General features: G+C 40.8%; 1 protein-coding gene across 1 annotated transcript in view; it reads right to left on the reverse strand.

Annotated features, from left to right (window-relative positions):
* The window catches only part of ptk2aa (protein tyrosine kinase 2aa), a 63020-nt gene extending 53967 nt beyond the window's left edge, over positions 1-9053 (reverse strand). The window contains exon 1 of the mRNA XM_083925801.1: positions 8921-9053. The gene's annotated coding sequence lies outside the window, so the exon portion shown is untranslated. The remainder of the gene's footprint in view (positions 1-8920) is intronic.
* Between the last annotated feature and the right edge of the window lie 15550 nt (positions 9054-24603).

The raw sequence follows: 24603 nt of genomic DNA on the forward strand, positions 1-24603 counted from the left end.
CACAATGAGAGACAGACAAAATAAAACAAACCAAAACATGAGGCAGGGCTGAAGATCTATAAAAGAGGCTTGCCTATAAAGATGGGTTTTTAGAAGCTCCTTAAAAAAAGTCCAAGGAGTCAGAACATCAGATTTGGGGAAGCTGATTCCAGAGGGTTGGGCCTAAAACAGAAAATACCCCATCGCCTCACCACTTGTTTTGCAGTTGGAGCAGAGATGGATAAAAGCCTGATGTGTCTAGTCCAAGAGAAACCATGCTGCCGTCACTCTGCATGGTTTTGCCTAAAATATATTTGCCACAGGGTCTGCCAGGGTTAATGGGGTTCTCCAATTTGCCTCAGCATCAAAGCGTTGATAAAAAAAAAATCCTCCTAGTCCATCCATGAGTTACACTTTTAGAAAGTAAACAAATCAGCCACTCTGTAACGGATTCCAAAAATCCAACAAATTTACCAAAAACAGGGGAAAAAACATTTCAGCAGACTAAGAGAGACGAAGACAGACAGCCTCGAGACTATTCTTCAATGAACCTTTGTTAAAGGAGAATCCCTACTGGTGACTAATCACACAAACACACACATTGACACACACACTGTGGCATCATACCCACATCTGACCTCTGCAACACTAGTCTATGGTAGTACATCAGCCTGTGAGTGTGTGTGTGTGTGTGTGTGTGTGTGTGTGTGTGTGTGTGTGTGTGTGTGTGTGTGTGTGTGTGTGTGTGTGTGTGTGTGTGTGTGTGTGTGTGTGTGTGTGTGTGTGTGTGTGTGTGTGTGTGTGTGTGTGTGATGTCATTCCTCTGGCTCGTATCCAGGTGTTTCACTGCTGATCTGTATGTGTGTTTCCCTGTGATCTACTATGACTGTGTGTTTTTGTGGGTGTGTAACTGTGCGTGATTCTAGAGAACAGATGAGGTCATATGATTGGCCAAGCAGACACTGATGTCTGCCTCGGTCTCATTCTTGGTCTCATCTCTTGTGCAACTTAAATACTTTAAGTCTAGTTTTTACCTGGAAATCAGACAGTGACTTAGTACTTTGTCACAATCTAAGATTTTGATTTCATGATTTTTAATCAAGGAATTTATCATTTCACACTGTAAAAGAAAAGAAAAACGACACACAGGCATTATTTAGGTCCCATTCTGCACATACAACATGTCAGCCTTGACTACTTTATATTGAAAATAGAGGGTTCAGCACGCACTCATAGTACTGGAGTTACATCCTGGTAAGTACTACATCCCTGCTACTTTCAGAAAGTAAGTAGTAACATATTGTGAACTACTTCGCTTGTTACGTTTTTTTTTTACCTTGGCTCTAACATCTTAGGTTATCTCTAAGATGTTGGAACATGTTCCAACTGATGGACCCTTTCCAGTCACTTTTAACCTGCTTTGCAAATTGGATATTCATCTTCTACAACTCCCTGGTCGTTTTGGAGATTAGAGATTAATTTTACTCCCACCCTGTCTATTTAAGGCGCTTTTTTGGTGGGTATAAGGCTGGAATGTCAGTTCCCTCTGACATTTTTACAGCTCTTCTTCTTAACGCTTCAGGTGAGTGGCACAACGACTGTCTCAAACACAAAACAAACCAGTCCACACACACTTGTTACATGACCCATGAGAGGATATTTCACCGCACACACCGCCACGTTGCGCTTCTTAGATTCTCTTTTAAAGGGTAATGATGCAGGAATCAGGACACCATAGATATCATATCTTCTACAATTCTTACAGTAAAGCAATAACAACATTATGTAACCGCGATCCTGTCAAAATTGGTTTATACTCAGTACTAGAATACACAATCACAACCAATGATAAAGCTATATCTCTTCATTGTCTTTAAACATTGTAAAGAGTATCTGGCTTAATGACTGAGCTCCAATGTTAGAGAAAAGAAACGCTTTTAATTTTGATTTAAGATTTAAAAATATAAAGATTTTGCTGTTGCATTCCACTTCATCGTGTTAGGTCTGTGTTATCATATATAATTAACATGTTATATCTTGTTTGTTTAAGGCCTGCAAAAACCTGTGTAACACTGACATGTTGCCAGTGAACCACTGAAGATTCAAGAACTTACTGCACCCAGCCAAGAAATAGTTCAGCTAACAAACCCACAACATTTTAAGGGGGGGGGGGGGGGGGGGGGGGGTTTAAAGTTGATTTTACACTTTGTTTTTTTTTACGAATAAAATAAAATTACAAATGAGATCAAACGGTTAATGAGTGAGCTTTAAGGTGCTGGTAGGCAGATTTTGTTGCCTCTAGACCGAGCCAGGCTCCGTTCCCCCCCTTTACATCTCACCACAGCTCAGTCCCCATTCTTAAATATGCAGATGACGCAAACATAATTGGGCTCATAACCAACAACAACAACAAGCAGGTTAGCCCAAGCAATCACTTGGTTCCTTGTTTACAATTTCTAGCTCAACGCATAGATCATCATAGATTTCAGGCACAGCCCTCTCCCCAAAACCCCCGTAAACATCTCCAGAGAACCCATAATAACCATCACTGACTCATTTAAATGTCTTAGGACACACATCAACAGGACACTCGCATGGAAGATCAATGCAGACCACATTACTAAAAAAAAAAAAGCCCAACAAAGACTTTTTTTCCCCTTAGACAGCTCAAAAAACTAAGTGAAACAAAGCCCCCTCCTTCAGTTTTACAAAGCAACCATTAGGGGCACACTCACTTCACTTCATCCATTAGTTTAATACAGCAGTCGGACATGCAAAAAAAAAACTGCAGCACACAGTCAATGAATCATCCAGGATTATTGGGTCCCCCCTCCATCAGTTACATACTACATCACAAGCGCACAATCAAAAGAGCAGGAAAGATGTTTTCTTTCAAATGTGTCTTATTGCAACATGTGAATGTCTGTGTTGTGCTAGTTTTGTCAATGTGTCTTTTTGCTGTACTGAGCTTACCTACCATGCTGTACTGAAAACAAATTCCCTCAACCTCTGTCATGCAGTCATTAATAAATGATTGATTGGTTGATTGATTGATTGATTGCTTTGCAGCCTTTGCTATACTCAGCTAATATTTAGTGAACAGACATGTGAGTGGTATCAATCTTTCAGAAAACTCTTTTTTTTGCTTGAACAAAAAGTGCATTTTGTTTCTGAGACGTATCCTTGATCTATCATAACTGTTGGACAGCTGAACACATGGGCAGGCCCTGTAGGGGGCAAAAAGACACACTCATAACATTTGAATGTGTTTATACGGGATATCGTGCAACTTGAGACAATTTCTTCTTGTCTCATCTCTATATTTCTGTTTTTCTCTCTCATTTCTCCACCCAGCGTTCTCCTCCTCCCACCTCTTTTCTCTCTGTGTCTATATGACAAAGCCCAACAATTACTTCTTTCTTTCTCTCGCTCCCTCTCTGACTCACTGCAATGTAATTACACTGACTGTCCGCTCAAACGAGACACACACATGCACACACACACGCATGCACGCGCGCACACACACACACGCACAGATGGAGAGGAGGAACTTATTTACAATATCTGTGGTTGTAATTGTTCTTTTCTAGTCAGCAGCTCAGTTACTACTTCGCTTTGAGAAAACTGAGGGAATAAGAGAATGATTATTAGTTTGTTGAATCATTTTTGGTATATTCAAGGAGTCAGTCTTCACACACACACACACACACACACACACACACACACCAGAGGGAGTAGCTGTGCACCAGTTCCATTCATCACTACTTGACAAGCTGCACCAATGACCTGCATGACCGAAGGTAGCTAAGCTCGCTCTAAGTGTGTGTGTGCGTGTGTGTGTGTGTGTGTGTGTGTGTGTGTGTGTGTGTGTGTGTGTGTGTGTGTGTGTGTGTGTGTGTGCTTCCTTGTGTGTGAACATGCCCCAAGGAGGGACAAGTCATTAACTATGATGTCATTTCCTGCTATTGTAGCAAATTTCAGTGCACACAGTAAGAATGCCACGCTGCACAGTGAGCACGTGCACGCACACTCACACACACACACACACACACACACACACACACACACACACACACACACACACACACACACACACACACACACACACACACACACACACACACACACATGCACACACACACACACACGTTCTGTTTGAACAGACTGGCATACAGATACAGATTGCAATAAATCCAACTACACACGCTCTAACACAATCATTATGTTGGGGGGGATTCAAACCCTACGTAGTTTCAGGTTATAAAAAAATAATTAGAGATGTGCCAATCTGTTTTTGTGAACAATATAAATTATATTAGTATGCAAGAAATTCCAACTCCAAAAGTTTGGAAAAATGCTCCTGTGGTTTTGAGTTTGACAGCTGACAGTGACACAGGCTCTCTAAACGGGTATGTCCTACACATCATTACTACTTAATACAACCACTACATTATACTACTGAAGGCGCACAATGGGGAGTTTTTGACCACTGGCCAAAAACAAACAACGGATCGGGCCTTATATAGCAAAATCTTCCATCAAAAAAGGCCCTGTATCAGCCCCAATTCCAATCCATTGGGATAAACATGCACTATTACACACATAACTGCAGGTGGCAGGTGTCCGCCATATGTGTATTATTGTCTTTTGTAAATTCCACCAGAATTAGCAAACACACAAATGCGACCGCAAGAATGCCCGCACGTGTGTATCGTTAAACCAAGTTACAATGAGCAGGTATTTTCAACTGACAAAAACCAAGACAGTGTTCACTCATGTTACCATGGGAAAACACGGTCATTATGACAGCACAGGGACACGTAAACAAGCATGCACAAACACAGGTACACACAAACAAACCAACACACACACAGAGGTCTGATCAGTGTTGCTGCTGCTACTGAGAGGAAGAAGGCGTTTTCCTTTCAGCTCCTGGGGGACACAGCATGCTTTAGGATGTACAGTAAGTGCTCTGTGAGTGTGTATGTGCATGGAGGGGTGTGGGGGCTGCTTCCTGAATGCAACCAATCCAATGGGAATGGACCTTCATTCAACCTCACACACACACTCACTCCTTTTCCTTCACAGCTGAAACCACATGCAGGAGGATGCGGGGAATTAGTTCAACGGAAGATAGAAGCTAAATTTATAGGACACATATAATCACATACATGCCTGCACTTGCAAGAACACACACACAAAGAGTTAATCTTGCATAGTGATATGACCATTTGCCCAATTTAACTGTTTGTTTGTTTGTTTGTTTTGACTTCCTGGGGTGGTTGTGAAAATTGCTCTCATACATTTGAGCAAAATGTGAGAAAACAGCTTTGACATACACCCAACTGCAGTATTTGCACAGTAGGTATAAAGTAGCCAATCACTGGAAAGAAAACTGCCACCGTGTTTGCTAGGAAAACACAACTCAGCTCAAACTGAGAGTTGTTGCCCCTCCAGGCAAATTATTTAATTTGGTATCATGAATTCCTCATGACACACATATCAAGGACACACATACTCTTATTCAGGAACTCAACATACCTCCACACACACACAAACACAGCACGTCCGCAGTGATTGCTATCACTATCTAGAGTTATTAAGAGTCACACCGCATATTGCAATCTATTGACACTAAACTGCTGGCTCTGTTAGCCTCTTGTCATTCTCTGCAGACTTTCTTTCTTGGTTTGCTGATCTGTCTAGAAAAGAACAAACTTGAGTAGAGAATATAGTAAATGACTGCAAAGAATACAAGAGGCTGGACCAAAACAGATCATGAACCTTGCAGGAAGGAAAAAAAAACAGACTACAAACAGTAGAGCTCTCTGCAATGTAATGAACTGCTCCTGTAAGATCTCTGAGTGTAGTCAAGTGTTTCTATAAATACAGGCCTCCTGCACTGCTCTGCAATTTACACACGGAAACTCAAGCGCGCACACACACCACAGCCACGCCTGTATTAGCCTGCTGTAGCCACAGGAAGAGTCATGTCAGAAAAGTGTATTCTTCTGTGAAGTGAATTAATTTCTTCTTACCCAAATTTCATCTATCACAAAAGCCTGACTGAAAATGTATTTCTACAGTAATGGAAAAATAAGATACACCAAATTTAAATAGAGGGTACATGTGAAACAATTTCCCAAAGCCAAAAAATGTATATCACAGATTGAAGCAAAACAATGGCATTTTTTGCTTGTTTCTCACACTGACCGTAATGACATGTTTCTACTCCAGATAAATGATTACGCTACAATCATTTCGGTCCTGTGATGCCAAATTAGTAGACTGACGCTGTCGTTAACCACATGGTTCAAACGCAAAAGGAATGGGATGAAATTCAGTGTGATCAAATCTGACAAAGTTCATATCTAACCCACTTAAAAACTGTTCGCTATGGTAAATGGACTTGTACTTATATAGCGCCTTTCTAGTCTTCTGACTACTCAAGGCGCGTTCACATACCATCTAATCTAATGTAACCATTCACACCACATTTACACACCCATGCGCAGCACGGGGAGCAATTCGGGGTTCAGTGTCTTGCCCATGGACACTTTGACATGTGGACCGGGGGAGGCGGGGATTGAACCACCAATCTCTCAAATGGAGGAGAACCCACTCTTCCTCTGAGCCTCAGTCGCTATAATTTATATAAATTGGCAAACTAGCCACAGTTAAGTTAAGTTAACTGTCAATATAAATTCACCATCAATACCCACTGAATGAAGTAGTTCTGCATTTGGTGTAGCACTTGGTCACGGTAAGTGAGCTGATTCATGCAGTCGCCGAGGAACCAAACATAAGCTCATCAAGTGGATAAGCTAATTAACAGTGTGATCCATGTTTGCTAATCCAAATCTCAAACCTGAAGAACGCTCTGTGAATGCCAGTTCTAATCAATTACATTTAACTCAATAGCTAGCTATGTGTGAAGATTTCGGTTTACAGCTGACAGAGTTTAGTGCTATGTGTTTTGAACAAGCAACACATGAGACCGACCATTAAAACTCTGGCTTTTGTAGCGTAGGAAGTAGTGTCTGCAGGACGTCATCCTGAGGCAAACTTTCTTCTCACCACAATAGCTGTTATTCAGATGAAAAGAATGTCCAAGTTTACCGTCACACCATTGCAACCACCTCATTTTTCTTGCTTTAGTTAACGACAACCTATATGAAATTAGAATGCCTCAATCAAACAGTGAATAGCTGCAAACTAACAGTGAACACACAGTATTGCACCTACACTGGTGATGCACATGCACAGGTGCATCCATAAACAAAGCCACGACCTGACAGTCAGTATATAAAAATACTGCTTTAGGTTTGCTTGTCCACAGAATTGCAAATATAAGTGTGCAGAACAGCACTCCTATTAGTATACTGTAGGTCTGAAGCGTCAGTGGCCTCAGGATACTGCAGTTCATTAGCATCTTCTTGCATCTTGAATATGAAGTAGAGGCAAATCAGTCTCCAGCAATCTTTCACAGTTGGGAAAAGGCAGAACACAGAGCAGCATGTCTTGGAAATGTTTTACTTGGATTTAGTGAAATTACATTTTCAAGTGTCTTATAACCATTATAACCATTGAACCTGTTTGTTATAAATGAGACTAAATGTTTTTCAACCTGTGCTTTTTTGGGGTACCTTTAAGCTTCTCCAACATGCAAGACAATATGAATGGACTACACTCAACAACCTGGGGTTGTGGGACAAAAGACATATTTTACATGGATTTGATTAGTCGATTATTCTATAAAATGTTGGAAAAGTCATCACAAGTTCTGGGAACCCTGGAAGATGTCTTCAAATGCCTTGTTTGCAGCCTCAAAACAGAAGAAAATACTACAAATAAAAGCAGCAAATCATCACGTTTGAGATGCTAGAATCAAAGAGTAATCTAAAAACAGATCTTTTTTCACAAGCCTTTAGGTAGGTTTAAAAAATGTGGTTTAAAGGGTAATAATCAGTATTGCTACTTTTATTATTGTATTGCATTGTTGTATTACCTGTTTTAGGCTATGTTTTTGTGCATACCTTTTTATTAATTGTTTTTGTTATGTACGATCTTTTGCTTTTAATTGTAAAGCACATTGAGTCTAAGCCTATCGTATGAAAAGTGCTATATATATATATATATATATATATATATATATATATATATATATATATATATATATATATAAACTTGACTAGTCTCAGTGAATATTTGGCATTTTTCTAGACTAAACAGCAGAAACAATTAATTGATAATAACTAACTGTTTCAGCTCTGGTTTGCAAGATTGCATACCTGGATGAGTATCTAAACATAACTGATATGCACCTGATAAGCCAAATAATAACAGAAAAATGAGAGGCGGGCGGGCACATCATATCATCCACCTAAATTAACTATTATGTAGCCAATGAGCTAAATAACTGGGCCAACTGAATGGGTATATGAAAGACTTCAGGAACAACTAACACATGAAATATACTGTAACTGCTCCATTGTGGTAGAAAGGAAGAGTTCAGTGTGTTCATTTGGTTTGGGAGGCAAATCAACGAATCCATCTGTTATTACACTGGAAAGAAAAAAGTAGCCAACTTGAGAGTGACAGAGATTCAGGAGGTAAATGTAGGTTAATCCGGTGCATTTATTTACCGTATAGTTTGGAGTTAACGTTACTCCACATTCACTCCATGTGACTGTGGCGACGAGTTTGGTGGCAGTAGGTCACTCTTCCTTTCAAGTTACTAAAAACTACGTTATTGTGCTGTAAAAGCTAAGATAATCCATCAAATTCACCCACATACAACCATATAAAGTGAGAGTGGTTCAAAAACTACAGGGAGAGGAAACAGCTAACGCCAGGACGTCAGGACGAGCGTTAAACCAACCGCATCCCATACTTTTCTTTTAGCTTTTGAAATAAGCCCCCAAAACACAATATCACTCACATTGACTTGTTCCGGGGGACGTCCGAGGAGTTTGTGTTGACTTTACCGGCGAGAGAAGCTGTTAACAGTCGGTAAGTGTTCCGTTGTTTCAGTTGTAGAGCTGGGAGTAGTTACAGTTAGTAGAGGGGTTTTTTTCGCTCCTGACTATCTCCCTCCTTCTCTCTCTCTCTCTTTCTCTCTCTCTCTCCCGTCGCCTGTTCCTGCTTCCCCTCTCCACATCCAGCATTCCAATATGGCCGCTGCATGGAGCGACACACACACACACACACAGAGAGAGAGAGAGAGAGAGAGAGACTCCCTCTGAGAAAAGCCTGGCCTTAGGCACAGCAAACTGCAACCCATGAATGAATGAATAAGTGTGTAGATAACTCCATGTTGTTATCATGCATTTATAGTATAGTAGTACCCGTGGTAGTAGTAGTAGTAGTAGTAGGCTACTATCCACTCTATTTTATCTTGATGGCCAGAGGCGACTCTAGAGTCTGTTGGGGCCCTAGGCGATGATTCACAGGGGGCCCCTCGAACCAGCGTTCATCACAACTATGTTAGAAATAATCTGACACCAACAAAAAAAACAAAAAAAATTTCACAATCAGTTCTTTTCAAACTTTTACTTAAAGGGAACTTCCAGCGTAAAATCTTCCTATGGTCTTTCTTGGCAAATACGCTCATAAAATAAGCCATGGAGACAATTTTTTTCAACAACCATTAATGGATATATCACATTAACTAACAGCCAAATGTGGCTAACATTGATTAGCTCGGGGCAGTATGGTGAAGGCATTCAAACTGCTTTTTTTAACCTCTAATACTGCTCCTGATAACACCAAACCTCTGCAGTAGCATGATAAGAGTCTTGACACATTAAACAAAGCAGCATTTGGCTGTAAGCGACTGTTAGTGACTGTCCAGGATATCTCCGTTAATGGTTGTTACACGAAAAAAATTGTCTCTTTGTCTTATTTGATGAGTGATTTTACGCGGGAATTTCACTTTAAATAAAAATAAAAAAAGTAGTCCTATCAGCATTAGTACATACTTACAATAGCCTGCTTGTAGGACTCGTTATTCAGAATGGCCCATTTTAGAATAATGTATATTATATTATTGGATTTAAATTATTGATGTGTACATCACTTTAATGCTGCAGCTGGTAGGGATGGGCTAATTTTAATGATGGTATATTCTGCTTGTGAATTTCCTCCGGTAGATCAATAAATCTTATCTTATACTATTATACCAGTTGATTATATTTTGTAAAGAATAAACCAACAACCAAATGATTTGGGATGATCTTGGGGCATTTGTGGGCCCCTGGGCAGCTGCCAGCCCTGAATGACTGCCTATTTGTTTTTGTTTTTATGTCAAAGCCTGCGTAAAAGTTGAATATCGCACCTTGTACTGTAACTTGTTTGGCATATTTATTTATTCATCGCAGTGCTAGGTAGTATTCTGGCTTGTATGTGCCTCTCTGTACACAGGTTCAAGAACGACATCTGGTGGCCACTACTTGTCATTTCAGTGTATTTGGCTTTACATATTACCTACCCAGAGGGTATGAATTTCCGCCCATTTAGTATTATGGTCATTTTTATGGTCCCCCTGGGGCATGAACACTAATGGCTTTCAGTAATCCTTCCATCTTTCCATGAGGACATAATTTCCTAAAGATTAATATCCTATTAGTTGTTGGCCCTTAAGTTTCTGCGTGGTAAGGAATATAAGGCACACAAGTCTGCATAGCCACACATGCTAGACCACACAGTACACTGGAAAACAGATTGATCAAGCGCATTTATACTCTCCTTTCTTGAATGTTCCTCAAAGATTAATTTCTATTTCTCTTTGAACGTGTGGCGTGATCATGAGACAGCAAAGGAGTTACATTGTTTAAGTAATTCAGACATTCTTTGGCATCTTCCTTGGTTGAAGCCAAGGTCGAGTTTGTTCAACAAGTTCGTTATCAGTGTTTTTCCCAGTTTCTTGTCTGTGTACCCGGATCTATGTCAAAACTGACTGCCGTGACCCGGATTCGAACCGGGATTGCTGCGGCCACAACGCAGAGTACTAACCACTATACGATCACGGCTGGCCACTTCCTCTGACAGCGCCCTGGGGCCAGACAGATTTACGACTGACAAGCACATGTTCCGGGTGTCTTCAAAAGAGTCTGGTTTATTGGAACATATATAGCAGTCCTAATGCAAGAGTCTTGAAAAGAAATCCTGACGGAATGAAAATAAAGATAAGATAATGTATGTTGTTGTTTTGCGTTATGCAGAGAGGTATCTCTACAGGACTGTTTCTTGTCAATACAACAAACTACATGCTCCAACACTTCATGATGGTATTTATTGCAGGAAAGTCTTAGCTAGGACTCAGGGGTGGGCAATTCCGGTCCTGGAGAGCCACTATTCTGCATGTTTTAGGTTTCTCCCTACCCTAACACACCTGAGTCTAACAATAATCAAACTGTGACAAGCATCAGCTGCTTGATAACGAGCAAATCATTAGAATCAGGTGTGTTAGAGGATAGAGAAACCCAAAACATGCAGGACAGTGGCTCTCCAGGACAGGAATGGCCTACCCCTGAGCTAAGTTGATCTAATAACTGTAAGGCATTTGAATCCCATAGACTATTAACGACAACCACGATAATAGAGGGAGAGTATAACACTTTAGGAAAAACTGCCGTGACCCGGATCCGAACCGGGGTTGCTGCGGCCACAACGCAGAGTACTAACCACTATACGATCACGGCTATCCATTTCCTCTGTGTGACATGCATTAGCTGCTTGATAATGAGCAAATCATTAGAATCAGGTGTGTTAGAGCAGAGAGAAACCTAAAACATGCAAGACAGTGGCTCTCCAGGACAGGAATGGCCTACCCCTGAGCTAAGCAGATCATATAACTGTAAGGCACTTGAATCCCATAGGTCATTAACGACAACCACGATAATGCAGGGAGAGTATAACAGTTTTGGAATTGCTGCCGTGACCCGGATTCGAACCGGGGTTGCTGCGGCCACAACGCAGAGTACTAACCACTATACGATCACGGCTATCCACCTCTTCTGGTGGGGACTTAAAATCAGACACTTTAAAATTGACAAGGAAGTAAGTTTTGTCGCACAGGTTCCGAGTGACTTCAGAAAATACAGGTTTATTAGGCTTTATCACCGTCTTGAAAATAAATCCTTATGAAATTAAATAAAGATAAGATCATGATTTATTTTCCTACATGGAGTGTTTCATGTCACTTCAACCGCATCACTAACTCAATGCTCCAAATGATGGTAGGATTTATTGCAGGGCAGTTTCACCGAGGTTTATCGCATAAGCCCAAGGCCACGGTATTTTCGGCATTTCAATCCCGTGATCTATCGATAGTAGAGGGAGAGTATAACACTTTAAGTAAAGCTGCCGTGACCCGGATTCGAACCGGGGTTGCTGCGGCCACAACGCAGAGTACTAACCACTATACGATCACGGCTGATAGGCTGCACCAGCAGACAGCTGCTCATGGCTTTTTCCATCAGCCTTTGCAGATGACCGATTACGGACAGCCGATTTAGTTTGAGCCGATATTTGGAGCACATTCTACTTTTGCTCCCTCAATTTACATTATAAAAATTACACAATGATGAAAACAAATGTGATGAGTCTCATTTTTTTTTTTAAAAAAGGAACTTTTATTGAACTTTAAAAAAGGCGTCTTCAGCAACACGGAGCTGCCTGTGGACGCCTGTCTGTTATTATCAGGAACGCAGCAGCCTGCATTAGCTGATACAGATACACCTAAACAACGCAAATATCGGCCGATAGTATCGTTATGCCGGTGTATCGGCGTATTGCATACATACAGGTCTGTAGCCTAATGACGTGTTATTCATCTGAGGCTTTATCGCGGTCTTGAAAATAAATCCTTATGAAATTAAATAAAGATAAGATCATGATTTATTTTCCTACATGGAGTGTTTCATGTCACTTCAACCGCATCACAAACTCAATGCTCCAACTGATGGTAGGATTTATTGCAGGGCAGTTTCACCGAGGTTTATCTAATAAGTGTAAGGCCACGGTAGTTTTGGCATCTCAAACCTATGATCAGTCGATAGTAGAGGGAGAGTATAACACTTTAAGTAAAGCTGCCGTGACCCGGATTCGAACCGGGGTTGCTGCGGCCACAACGCAGAGTACTAACCACTATACGATCACGGCTGATAGTCTGCACCAGCAGACAGCTGCTCAAGGCTGAGCAGAATCAGCATAGCATACATAAGGGATCGACCGATATGGATTTCTTAGGGTCGGTGCCGATACGGTTTATTTTTTTCATCAGCCTTTGCAGATGACCGATACGGACTGCTGATTTAGTTTGAGCCGATATTTGGAGCACATTCTACTTTTGCTCCCTCAATTTACATTATAAAAATTACACAATGATGAAAACAAATGTGATGTCTCAATTTAAAAAAAAAAAATGGAACTTTTATTGAACTTAAAATAGGCGTCTTCAGCAACACGGAGCTGCCTGTGGACGCCTGTCTGTTAATGTCGGGAACGCAGCAGCCTGCATTAGCTGATACAGATACACCTAAACAACGCAAATATCGACCGATAGTATCGTTATGCCGGTGTATCGGCCTATTGCATACATACAGGTCTGTAGCCTAATGACGTGTTATTCATCTGAGGCTTTATCGCGGTCTTGAAAATAAATCCTTATGAAATTAAATAAAGATAAGATCATGATTTCTTTTGCTCCATGGAGTGTTTCATGTCATTTCAACCCCATGCTCCAACTGATGGTAGGATTTATTACAGGACAGTTTCAGCTAGGTTTATCTAATAAGTGTAAGGCCACGGTATTTTCGGCATCTCAACCCCATGATCTATCGATAGTAGAGGGAGAGTATTACACTTTAAGTAAAGCTGCCGTGACCAGGATTCGAACCGGGGTTGCTGCGGCCACAACGCAGAGTACTAACCACTATACGATCACGGCTGATAGGCTGCACTAGCAGACAACTGCTCATGGCTGAGCAGAATCAGCATAGCATACACAAGGGATCGACCGATATGGATTTCTTAGGGTCGGTGCCGATACTGTTTTTTTTTTTTCATCAGCCGTTGCAGATGACCGATACGACAGCCAATTTAGTTTGAGCCGATATTTGGAGAAGATTCTACTGTTGCTCCCTCAATTTACATCATAAAAATTACACAATGATGAAAACAAATGTGATGAGTCTCATTTTTTTTTTAAAAAGGAACTTTTATTGAACTTAAAAAAAGGCGTTTTCAGCAACACAGAGCTGCCTGTGGACGGCTGTCTGTTTTTATCAGGAACGCAGCAGCCTGCATTAGCTGATACAGATACACCTAAACAACCTAAATATCGGCCGATAGTATCGTTATGCCGGTGTATCGGCCTATTGCATAGATACAGGTCTGTAGCCTAATGTTGGTTATTCATCTGAGGCTTTATCGCTGTCTTGAAAATAAATCCTTATGAAATTAAATAAAGATAAGATCATGATTTCTTTTCCTCCATGGAGTGTTTCATGTGATTTCAACAGCATCACAAACTAAATGCTCCAATTCCTCCTCTGACAGCGCCCAGGGGTCACACAAATTTACGACTGACAAGCACATGTTCCGGGTGTCTTCAAAAGAGTCTGGTTTATTGGAACATATATAGCAGTCCTAATGCAAGAGTCTTGAAAAGAAATCCTGACGGAATGAAAATAAAGATAAGATAATGTATGTTGTTGTTTTGCGTTATGCAGAGAGGTATCTCTATAGGACTGTTTCTTGTCAATACAACAAACTACATGCTCCAACACTTCATGATGGTATTTATTGCAGGACAGGCTCAGCTAGGACTCAGGGGTGGGCAAATCCGGTCCTGGAGAGCCACTATTCTGCATGTTTTAGGTTTCTCCTTACCTTAACACACCTGAGTCTAACAATAATCAAACTGTGACAAGCATCAGCTGCTTGATAACGAGCAAATCATTAGAATCAGGTGTGTTAGAGGAGAGAGAAACCTAAAACATGCAGGACAGTGGCTCTCCAGGACAGGAATGGCCTACCCCTGAGCTAAGTTGATCTAATAACTGTAAGGCATTTGAATCCCATAGACTATTAACGACAACCACGATAATAGAGGGAGAGTATAACACTTTAGGAAAAACTGCCGTGACCCGGATTCGGACCGGGGTTGCTGCGGCCACAACGCAGAGTACAAACCACTATACGATCACGGCTGACCATTTCCTCCGGTAGGCCCTCATATCATACACTTTGTAAATTGACAAGGAAGTGAGTTTTGTTGCAAAGGCTCTGAGTGACTTCAAAAAAGGCTGATTTATTAGGCTTTATCGCCGTCTTGAAAATAAATCCTTGTGAAATTAAAATAAAGATAAGATCATGATTTCTTTTCCTCCATGGACTGTTTCATGTCATTTCAAACTCAATGCTCCAAATGATGGTAGGATTTATTGCAGGAGAGTTTCAGCTAGGTTTATCTAATAAGTGTAAGGCCACGGTATCTTTGGGATCTCAATCCCATGATCTATAAACGACAACCACGGTAGTAGAGGGAGAGTATTACACTTTAAGAAAAGCTGCCGTGACCCGGATTCGAACCGGGGTTGCTGCGGCCACAACGCAGAGTACTAACCACTATACGATCACGGCTGACAGGCTGCACTAGCAGACAGCTGTTTAATGTATAGCAAAATCAGCATAGCATACACAAGGAATCGACCGATATGGATTTCTTAGGGTCGATGCTGATACCGATTTTTTTTCCATCAGCCTTTGCAGATGACCGATACGGACAGCCGATTTAGTTTGAGCCGATATTTGGAGCACATTCTACTTTTGCTCCCTCAATTTACATTATAAAAATTACACAATGATGAAAACAAATGTGATGAGTCTCATTTTTTTTTTTAAAAAAGGAACTTTTATTGAACTTTAAAAAAGGCGTCTTCAGCAACACGGAGCTGCCTGTGGACGCCTGTCTGTTATTATCAGGAACGCAGCAGCCTGCATTAGCTGATACAGATACACCTAAACAACGCAAATATCGGCCGATAGTATCGTTATGCCGGTGTATCAGCCTATTGCATACATACAGGTCTGTAGCCTAATGACGTGTTATTCATCTGAGGCTTTATTGCTGTCTTGAAAATAAATCCTTATGAAATTAAATAAAGATAAGATCATGATTTCTTTTCCTCCATGGAGTGTTTCATGTCATTTCAACAGCATCACAAACTAAATGCTCCAACTGATGGTAGGATTTATAGCAGGACAGTTTCACCGAGGTTTATCGCATAAGTGTAAGGCCACGGTAGTTTTGGCATCTCTAACCTATGATCTGTCGATAGTAGAGGGAGAGTATAACACTTTAAGTAAAGCTGCCGTGACCCGGATTCGAACCGGGGTTGCTGCGGCCACAACGCAGAGTACTAACCACTATACGATCACGGCTGATAGGCTGCACTAGCAGACAGCTGCTCAAGACTGAGCAGAATCAGCATAGCATACATAAGGGATCGACCGATATGGATTTCTTAGGGTCGGTGCCGATATGGTTTATTTTTTCCATCAGCCTTTGCAGATGACCGATACGGACTGCTGATTTAGTTTGAGCCGATATTTGGAGCACATTCTACTTTTGCTCCCTCAATTTACATTATAAAAATTACACAATGATGATAACAAATGTGATGTCTCAATTTTTTTTTCTAAAAAGGAACTTTTATTGAACTTAAAAAAGGCGTCTTCAGCAACACGGAGCTGCCTGTGGACGCCTGTCTGTTAATATCTGGAACGCAGCAGCCTGCATTGGCTGATACAGATACACCTAAACAACGCAAATATCGACCGATAGTATCGTTATGCCGGTGTATCGGCCTATTGCATACATACAGGTCTGTAGCCTAATGACGTGTTATTCATCTGAGGCTTTATCGCGGTCTTGAAAATAAATCCTTATGAAATTAAATAAAGATAAGATCATGATTTCTTTTCCTCCATGGAGTGTTTCATGTCATTTCAACCGCATCACAAACTTAATGCTCCAATTGATGGTAGGATTTATAGCAGGACAGTTTCACCGAGGTTTATCGCATAAGTCTAAGGCCACGGTAGATTTGGCATCTCAAACCTATGATCAGTCGATAGTAGAGGGAGAGTATAACACTTTAAGTAAAGCTGCCGTGACCCGGATTCGAACCGGGGTTGCTGCGGCCACAACGCAGAGTACTAACCACTATTCGATCACGGCTGACAGGCTGCACCAGCAGACAGCTGCTCAAGAATGAGCAGAATCAGCATAGCATACATAAGGGATCGACCGATATGGATTTCTTAGGGTCGGTGCCGATATGGTTTATTTTTTCCATCAGCCTTTGCAGATGACCGATGCGGACTGCTGATTTAGTTTGAGCCGATATTTGGAGCACATTCTACTTTTGCTCCCTCAATTTACATCATAAAAATTACACAATGATGATAACAAATGTGATGAGTCTCATTTTTTTTTTTAAAAAAAGGAACTTTTATTGAACTTTAAAAAAGGCGTCTTCAGCAACACGGAGCTGCCTGTGGACGCCTGTCTGTTATTATCAGGAACGCAGCAGCCTGCATTAGCTGATACTGATACACCTAAACAACGCAAATATCGGCCGATAGTATCATTATGCCGGTGTATCGGCCTATTGCATACATACAGGTCTGTAGCCTAATGACGTGTTATTCATCTGAGGCTTTATCGCGGTCTTGAAAATAAATCCTTATGAAATTAAATAAAGATAAGATCATGATTTCTTTTCCTCCATGGACTGTTTCATGTCATTTCATTTCAACCGCATCACAAACTTAATGCTCCAACTGATGGTAGGATTTATTGCAGGACAGTTTCACCGAGGTTTATCGCATAAGTGTAAGGCCACTGGATTTTCGGTATCTCAATCCCATGATCTATAAACGACAACCACGATAATGCAGGGAGAGTATAACACTTTAGGAAAAGCTGCCGAGACCCGGATTCGAACCGGGGTTGCTGCGGCCACAACGCAGAGTACTAACCACTATACGATCACGGCTGATAGGCTGCAGTAGCAGACAGCTGCTCAAGTCTGAGCAGAATCAGCATAGCACACATAAGGGATCGACCTATATGGATTTCTTAGGGTCTGTGCCGACACTGTTTTTTTTTTCCATCAGCCTTTGCAGATGACCGATACGGACTGCCGATTTAGTTTGAGCCGATATTTGGAGCACATTCTACTGTTGCTCCCTCAATTTACATTATAAAAATTACACAATGATGAAAACAAATGTGATGAGTCTCATTTTTTTTTAAAAAAGGAACTTTTATTGAACTTAAAAAAGGCGTTTTCAGCAACACAGAGCTGCCTGTGGACGCCTGTCTGTTAATATCGGGAATGCAGCAGCCTGCATTGGCTGATACAGATACACCTAAGCAACGCAAATATCGGCCGATAGTATCGTTATGCCGGTGTATCGGCCTATTGCATACATACAGGTCTGTAGCCTTATGACGTGTTATTCATCTGAGGCTTTATAGCTGTCTTGAAAATAAATCCTTATGAAATTTAATAAAGATATGATCATGATTTTTTTTTTCCATGGAGTGTTTGTCATTTCAACTGCATCACAAACTCCGTGCTCCAACTGATGGTAGGATTTATTGCAGGACAGTTTCACCGAGGTTTATCGCATAAGTGTAAGGCACCGGTATTTTCAGTATCTCAATCCCATGATCAATAAACGACAACCACGGTAGTAGAGGGAGAGTATAACACTTTAAGTTAAGCTGCCGTGACCCGGATTCGAACCGGGGTTGCTGCGGCCACAACGCAGAGTACTAACCCCTATACGATCACGGCTGATAGGCTGCACCAGCAGACAACTGCTCATGGCTGAGCAGAATCAGCATAGCATACACAAGGGATCGACCGATATGGATTTCTTAGGGTCGGTGCCGATATGGTTTATTTTTTCCATCAGCCTTTGCAGATGACCGATACGGACTGCTGATTTAGTTTGAGCCGATATTTGGAGCACATTCTACTGTTGCTCCCTCAATTTACATTATAAAAATTACACAATGATGATAACAAATGTGATGAGTCTCTTTTTTTAAAAAAAAAGGAACTTTTATTGAACTTAAAAAATGCGTTTTCAGCAACACAGAGCTGCCTGTGGACGCCTGTCTGTTAATATCGGGAACGCAGCAGCCTGCATTGGCTGATACAGATACACCTAAACAACGCAAATATCGACCGATAGTATCATTATGCCGGTGTATCGGCCTATTGCATACATACAGGTCTGTAGCCTAATGACGTGTTATTCATCTGAGGCTTTATCGCGGTCTTGAAAATAAATCCTTATGAAATTAAATAAAGATAAGATCATGATTTCTTTTCCTCCATGGACTGTTTCATGTCATTTCATTTCAACCGCATCACAAACTTAATGCTCCAACTGATGGTAGGATTTATTGCAGGACAGTTTCACCGAGGTTTATCGCATAAGTGTAAGGCCACTGGATTTTCGGTATCTCAATCCCATGATCTATAAACGACAACCACGATAATGCAGGGAGAGTATAACACTTTAGGAAAAGCTGCCGAGACCCGGATTCGAACCGGGGTTGCTGCGGCCACAACGCAGAGTACTAACCACTATACGATCACGGCTGATAGGCTGCAGTAGCAGACAGCTGCTCAAGTCTGAGCAGAATCAGCATAGCACACATAAGGGATCGACCTATATGGATTTCTTAGGGTCTGTGCCGACACTGTTTTTTTTTTCCATCAGCCTTTGCAGATGACCGATACGGACTGCCGATTTAGTTTGAGCCGATATTTGGAGCACATTCTACTGTTGCTCCCTCAATTTACATTATAAAAATTACACAATGATGAAAACAAATGTGATGAGTCTCATTTTTTTTTAAAAAAGGAACTTTTATTGAACTTAAAAAAGGCGTTTTCAGCAACACAGAGCTGCCTGTGGACGCCTGTCTGTTAATATCGGGAATGCAGCAGCCTGCATTGGCTGATACAGATACACCTAAGCAACGCAAATATCGGCCGATAGTATCGTTATGCCGGTGTATCGGCCTATTGCATACATACAGGTCTGTAGCCTTATGACGTGTTATTCATCTGAGGCTTTATAGCTGTCTTGAAAATAAATCCTTATGAAATTTAATAAAGATATGATCATGATTTTTTTTTTCCATGGAGTGTTTGTCATTTCAACTGCATCACAAACTCCGTGCTCCAACTGATGGTAGGATTTATTGCAGGACAGTTTCACCGAGGTTTATCGCATAAGTGTAAGGCACCGGTATTTTCAGTATCTCAATCCCATGATCAATAAACGACAACCACGGTAGTAGAGGGAGAGTATAACACTTTAAGTTAAGCTGCCGTGACCCGGATTCGAACCGGGGTTGCTGCGGCCACAACGCAGAGTACTAACCCCTATACGATCACGGCTGATAGGCTGCACCAGCAGACAACTGCTCATGGCTGAGCAGAATCAGCATAGCATACACAAGGGATCGACCGATATGGATTTCTTAGGGTCGGTGCCGATATGGTTTATTTTTTCCATCAGCCTTTGCAGATGACCGATACGGACTGCTGATTTAGTTTGAGCCGATATTTGGAGCACATTCTACTGTTGCTCCCTCAATTTACATTATAAAAATTACACAATGATGATAACAAATGTGATGAGTCTCTTTTTTTAAAAAAAAAGGAACTTTTATTGAACTTAAAAAATGCGTTTTCAGCAACACAGAGCTGCCTGTGGACGCCTGTCTGTTAATATCGGGAACGCAGCAGCCTGCATTGGCTGATACAGATACACCTAAACAACGCAAATATCGACCGATAGTATCGTTATGCCGGTGTATCGGCCTATTGCATACATACAGGTCTGTAGCCTAATGACGTGTTATTCATCTGAGGCTTTATCGCGGTCCTGAAAATAAATCCTTATGAAATTAAATAAAGATAAGATCATGATTTCTTTTCCTCCATGGAGTGTTTCATGTCATTTCAACCGCATCACAAACTCAAAGCTCCAACTGATGGTAGGATTTATTGCAGGACAGTTTCACCGAGGTTTATCTAATAAGTGTAAGGCCACGGAATCTTTAGGATCTCAATCCCATGATCTATAAACGACAACCACAATAGTAGAGGGAGAGTATAACACTTCAAGTAAAGCTGCCGTGACCCGGATTCGAACCGGGGTTGCTGCGGCCACAACACAGAGTACTAACCGCTATACGATCACGGCTGACAGGCTACACCAGCAGACAGCTGCTCATGGCTGAGCAGAATCAGCATAGCATACACAAGGGATCGACCGATATGGATTTCTTAGGGTCGGTGCCGATACCGTTTTTTTTTTTTTCATCAGCCTTTGCAGATGACCGATACGGACTGCTGATTTAGTTTGAGACGATATTTGGAGCAGATTCTACTTTTGCTCCCTCAATTTACATTATAAAAATTACACAATGATGAAAACAAATGTGATGAGTCTCATTTTTTTTTAAAAAAAAGGAACTTTTATTGAACTTAAAAGCGGCGTCTTCAGCAACACAGAGCTGCCTGTGGACGCCTGTCTGTTAATATCGAGAACGCAGCAGCCTGCATTAGCTGATACAGATACACCTAAACAACGCAAATATCGGCCGATAGTATCGTCATGCCGGTGTATCGGCCTATTGCATACATACAGGTCTGTATCCTAATGACGTGTTATTCATCTGAGGCTTTATCGCGGTCTTGAAAATAAATCCTTGTGAAATTAAATAAAGATAAGATCATGATTTATTTTCCTCCATGGAGTGTTTCATGTGATTTCAATGGCATTACAAACTCAATACTCCAACTGATGGTAGGATTTATTGCAGGACAGTTTCACCGAGGTTTATCGCATAAGTGCAGGTCTACAGTATCTCAATCCCATGATCTATCGATAGTAGAGGGAGAGTATAACACTTCAAGTAAAGCTGCCGTGACCCGGATTCGAACCGGGGTTGCTGCGGCCACAACGCAGAGTACTAACCACTATACGATCACGGCTGATAGGCTGCACCAGCAGACAGCTGCTCAAGGCTGAGCAGAATCACCATAGCATACATAAGGGATCGACCGATATGGATTTCTTAGGGTCTGTGCCGATACCGTTTTTTTTTTTTCCATCAGCCTTTGCAGATGACCGATACGGACTGCCGATTTAGTTTGAGCCAATATTTGGAGCACATTCTACTGTTGCTCCCTCAATTTACATTATAAAAATTACACAATGGTGATAACAAATGTGATGAGTCTCTTTTTTTTTAAAAAAGGAACTTTTATTGAACTTAAAAAAGGCGTTTTCAGCAACACAGAGCTGCCTGTGGACGCCTGTCTGTTAATATCGGGAACGCAGCAGCCTGCATTGGCTGATACAGATACACCTAAACAACGCAAATATCGACCGATAATATCGTCATGCCGGTGTATCGGCCTATTGCATACATACAGGTCTGTAGCCTAATGACGTGTTATTCATCTGAGGCTTTATAGCTGTCTTGAAAATAAATCCTTATGAAATTTAATAAAGATATGCTCATGATTTTTTTTTTCCATGGAGTGTTTCATGTCAGTTCAATCGCATCACAAACTCCGTGCTCCAACTGATGGTAGGATTTATTGCAGGACAGTTTCACCGAGGTTTATCGCATAAGTGTAAGGCCACAGTATTTTCAGTATCTCAATCCCATGATCTATAAACGACAACCACGGTAGTAGAGGGAGAGTATAACACTTTAAGTAAAGCTGCCGTGACCCGGATTCGAACCGGGGTTGCTGCGGCCACAACGCAGAGTACTAACCGCTATACGATCACGGCTGATAGGCTACACTAGCAGACAGCTCCTCAAGCCTGAGCAGAGTCAGCATAGCATACATAAGGGATCGACCGATATGGATTTCTTAGGGTCGGTGCCGATATGGTTTATTTTTTCCATCAGCCTTTGCAGATGACCGATACGGACTGCTGATTTAGTTTGAGCCGATATTTGGAGCACATTCTACTTTTGCTCCTTCAATTTACATTATAAAAATTACACAATGATGAAAACAAATGTGACGAGTCTCATTTTTTTAACAGGAACTTTTATATAACTTAAAAAAGGCGTCTTCAACAACACAGAGCTGCCTGTGGACGCCTGTCTGTTAATATCGGGAACGCAGCAGCCTGCATTGGCTGATACAGATACACCTAAACAACGCAAATATCGGCCAATAATATCGCCATGCCGGTGTATCGGTCTATAATTAGCAAACATACAGGTCTGTAGCCTTATGACGTGTTATTCATCTGAGTCAAAAACTGAAGGCCATGTTTGTTTTGGCACTGTATAGGCCACATGGTCACTGAGAACCTTGAACAAATAGCCTATTGCCTGAAGGCGACAGTGTGAGCAAACTTGATTTTGATTTAGATTTTAAAAAACTAAACAGAAAACAATATGAAGTGGAGTTCACGCGTGGTCATACTCCTTTTCTCCTCTGTTAGGAGAAGTAAGACGAAGTAGTAGTAGAAGTTATCAGTATAGTATTGCCATTCATGCTGACACAATATGCCTACAAATGTCTGTATTTATAGTATTTGTGTCAATACAGTACCTTCAGTTGTAACTGAATTTACTTTAATTGATCTCTCTGATGTCAATCCAGGATTAGACATTAACAAACTGTTATTTAATTAGTTAAAAAGTTATTGTAATGTACAGTCACATTTTAATGTAAATTACTTCAAAATTAAAATGTATTCTGTGGATCGAGTAAATAAATATAAGATCGAGAGGCAGACTTTTAAAGTATTTTATTTACCTTACCTTTCCCTTACCTTATTGACAGACCTTCAGTTCCTGATGAACAAGTGTGTGACAAGTTTGAACAAATCAAATAAAAAATTAATCTCTTTTTTTTTTGACACTTCTGAGGCTTAAATGCTTCTGGGACTGGGGTGAGAGTGAAATAAAACTACAAAATGAATACACTACAGGCAAACAAAAAAAATCCTCCTTCAATTATGGCACCATGATTTTTTCTAAATCACTTTCTATTCAATTCTTAATTTCTAGTAATCCAACCGAGAGAGACCAGGCATAGAATGTATATAACATAAGCATGACAGATGTTTTTGCTGCAGACAAATGTTTCTTCAATAAACAAACAAACAAACAAACCGATTTATTGGTGAGAAGTAAAAGATGAAAACTTGCATAAGTGTGCAATCAAGGTTGCAATTTGGAGTAGGATTCATCCCCACATACACATACATTGCTTGAAATAAAACAAAAAAAGCGCAATATTCTTCTTTTTTTTTAAACTATTGCTAAGTTGTAAACAGGAGACATTAAAGCTAACCTACTTCATGGCTGCTTTATGTAATTTTAACTAACTTAACTTAACTTTACTGTAACTAACTTACTTCAGTAAGAAAGGCTCTTACACTTCACTGTACTTTACTGTAACTTAGTTATGTAGGAAAGGCTGCTACATTTTAACACTGTTTCAATTATTGCTCCTTATCACTTATTTAGTTGTACTT

This window comes from Echiichthys vipera (assembly GCF_963691815.1).
Source record: "Echiichthys vipera genome assembly, chromosome: 13".
Classification (NCBI taxonomy): Eukaryota; Metazoa; Chordata; class Actinopteri; order Perciformes; family Trachinidae; genus Echiichthys; species Echiichthys vipera.